Source organism: Salvia miltiorrhiza, chromosome 3 (genome assembly GCF_028751815.1).
Source record: "Salvia miltiorrhiza cultivar Shanhuang (shh) chromosome 3, IMPLAD_Smil_shh, whole genome shotgun sequence".
In the NCBI taxonomy this organism is placed as follows: domain Eukaryota; kingdom Viridiplantae; phylum Streptophyta; class Magnoliopsida; order Lamiales; family Lamiaceae; genus Salvia; species Salvia miltiorrhiza.
In genome coordinates this window covers 46,235,901-46,239,471 of record NC_080389.1, presented here as the reverse complement: position 1 = coordinate 46,239,471, position 3,571 = coordinate 46,235,901, and the positions used below count along the sequence as shown (strand labels likewise).

The 3,571-nt window shown below is 37.1% G+C and overlaps 1 long non-coding RNA gene across 1 annotated transcript; it reads left to right on the top strand.

The window, feature by feature from the left end:
* Positions 1-1,249: 1,249 nt before the first annotated feature.
* Positions 1,250-3,112, top strand: LOC131016135 (uncharacterized). The gene is made up of 3 exons (XR_009098853.1): positions 1,250-1,441; positions 1,526-2,055; positions 2,532-3,112. It is a non-coding gene; the product is annotated as an uncharacterized LOC131016135 (long non-coding RNA).
* The last annotated feature ends 459 nt before the right edge of the window (positions 3,113-3,571 follow it).

The window sequence follows — 3,571 nt, the reverse complement described above, 5'->3', positions numbered from 1 at the left end:
TCAAAATAATATTAGGGTCAATGATGATCCGAATGTGCTTTCCATATTCAAACAGACAGGATCCCCTCTTGGAAAAATGTCAAAAAGATATCTGGATGCTAAAGAGTATAAGGCTGCACAATTATATATTCTGCTCAACTGTCACGAGGTCACTGATATATATTTGAAGTAAGTACATATTATTTTCAATACAAATAATTCATTAATATACATATATCTAACATGTATATATATTTTTTTAAGATTGTTTGAAGATGAAATGGTAGCAGGAAATCCATTTATATCGGCATCAGATTTAGGCACCAAAATCGATGAGGATTTTGTTGATTGGTTCAAAAGATATGTAAGAAATATCTAAATTAGTATTAATTAATCGATGAGGCGAAAGATTGTTTGTGTTTGTGTTTGATTTCTTTAATTGTCATTATAGGTTAATCGTCAATCTACCCACAGCATCGTGAACAAATATATTCAGGATCTCGCCAAAGGGCCTTTATTAGAGGTCAAAACATATCCTGGATATATTGTTAATGGATACAGGTTTCACATGATAGCTCATGGGGCACATCGAGCCACTATGAATAGTGGAGTTTGCATAAAAGGCGAGATTTATAGCACTGATGAGTTGGACTTTTATGGGCGCTTATTAGAAGTTTGTGTGTTAGAGTATCCTGGCCTACCAATAAAAACAACGACGTTATTCAAATGTGAGTGGTTTGACCCATTACCTTCTGGGACATCGGTTCATAAGGCCTTCAAATTAGTTTCTATAAACCACAAGCTTAGGTACAAGAAGTTTGAACCATTTGTCTTAGCAATCAAGCTATCTAGGTGTACTATTGTTCATATCCTAGTCTAAAGAAAGATAAGATAGATTGGTGGGAAGTATGTAAAGTTAAGGCTAGATCTATTGTAGAAGTTCCATATCAAACATCTACATCAACATTAGATCCACCTTTTCAAGAGGAAGAAATGGTTAGGACTATGATGGTTAGTGAGACACCAATAGATGATGACAACACACTAGTTCATCCAGAAGGTGGGATGATAGATATTGATGAGATTGAAGAAGAAACTGATGAAGACATAGTCTTTTCTGATGATGATGGTGATTATGACGACAATGATGAGTGACAGGTCTATTTATGTATAATTTTATATCAGTTTTGATTAATTGTTGTTGTAATGTGTATATGATAATTTTTTTTCTTTCGAATATCACCTTATAATGTGTATATGATAATTTATGAACAGATATGAGCACTAGATCTCATCGTGGCCGTCGTGGAGGTTCTAGCAGTGCGGCATCATCCCGTGCAGCAGCATCCCGTGCATCATCACCCCGTGCATCATCGACTCCAGATGTAGAGTTAGAGCAAACAACATCTGATGCAGTCTCAAACAATGATGGAAGGATACCTCTTTCGAGGACGCCTGAAGGGTTTGTCACTTTATAATTTTTTTAATGTTAATATATCTAAAGTTGATAATAATTTTGTTGTTTCTTTGTAATTCTAATTAACAGGGGGTTGGTATTGCACAAGGACTTCTCCAGGGTAATTGGCAAATCTTTTAGGAGGATTCCAAACCTGACAGGTATCAATTGGAAGGCTACTCCAGGCGACGTCAAGGATCTATATTTTGAGGAGTTTCGGGTAAGCACTTTTTTGCATATATTCACTACTTGACATCACATTTAATAGAAATTGCATGATTGCTCAATTTGACCAATATATGTTTTAATAGAAATACTACTCATGGGATGAGAGATGGGAGGATGAAGTACGCCGGCTTTGGAAAAATAGGGCGGGTAGCAGGTTTCCTGACTTTCTATATGAGGTCAGAGCTTGTAGGAAACCCGATGATAAAGGGAAGTCGGGTTACATATGTGATGATCAATGGAAGGCATTATGAACATATTGGGATACTCCTGAGGCCATCCAGAAGTCTAAACGTGCAAGCAAGGCTAGATTGTCTGAGCCAGATGGACCCGGCACTGGAATAAGCAAACATCGGGGTGGCTCGAAGTCTGTTGCTGTGAGAGCTCATGAGATGGTGAGCACTTAATAATTAAACTATTATTTATGTTATATTATATTTATGTATATATATTATGATTGATTTACATTTTTGTTTAATAGTCTTTGAAGGAGGTAAGTGAAGTGACCCGGGTTCGATCCCTCTTGGGAGCGAATTGGAGATTGGAGATATAAGGTGGATTTGGTGAATGGAGAGATAAGGTGGTTCTTGGAGTGGATGGGGAACTAACTACTAACATTTAACATGACTTTGCCCGATCAAAAAAAAAAAAAAAAAAAAAAAAAAAAGTCTTTGAAGGAGGGAATTCCTGTCAAGAAGTGCGTGTATGATTCCTTTAAGACATTACACGTGAACAAAGATGGGACGTATACCTACAAGAAGGCTCAAGAAGTTGATGTAAGTTTTTTTATAATTAAAATCAATATTTATGAATTGTAATATACCTTTAATTAAATTTTCAATATATATGACTTTTAATTTTTACTAATTAGGCGAGAGTGAAGGCGATTGCCGAGCAGCAAGGAGAGAGTGCTGATTTGAGTCAGATATATGTGGATGAGGTGATGGGAGGTCGCCTCGATAAGAAGAAGAGGATGTTCGGCACTGGTACTCTTGCACGGAGTCTCGTGGGCGGTACATCATAGACTTTCCATTCACAGCAGGTTGATGCTCGAATTGAAGAGCTACAGCAGCAGCTTCAGGAGGAGCGCGAGTATAGACAGCAGCAGCTTCAGGAGGAGCGGGAGCATACACAACAGCAGCTTCAGGGGGAGCATGAGCATACACTCCAGCAGCTTCAGACGGAGCATGATCAGAGAGTTCGATTGGAGGAGTCACTTAGGGTAACTAATGAGATGCTCCAGCAGTTCTTGAGGTCCCAGCAGTCGAGGAGTAGTGGCTCAGGAGGTTCTTAGCTTTTGTGTAGTATGTTTGGTACATTTTGATACATTATTATGATATTTCGCTTAGATGTAGTTTATTTAGTACTTTTTATGTTATTGTGTTATTTACATATAAACATATTGTTGGATATTGAACAATGTCGAATGAATTTTAAATTATGTTTAGATTATATTGTAATTGGATTTATTGATAAACAGGTTGTCGTAACTAGGTAAATAAAAAATTAAAATGGAAAAACATAAAAAATCAAACTTTACCGAGGGATTACCGAGAGAAACCACACTCGGTAAATTTGAATAATATAGCCGTAAATTACCGAGAGAATCACACTTCTCGGCAATATAGCACATTTACCGAGGGATTACCGAGGGACAATTCCCTCGGTAAAATTAAAGCATAAGCCGACGTGAAGCCCGACAAAAAATTACCGAGACCGAAATCCCTCGGTAAAATTTTTACCGACATTGAAAATAACGACGGGGCATTTTTATCGGTGATATCTCGGTAAACATTTTACCGAGGGAAAATCGTGTATTTACCGAGGGAATATTCCCTCGGTAAAAAAATATTTTTTGTTGTGTTATGATGGAATTTTTTTTGAACATGGTGAAATATTTTCTCAGGCAAC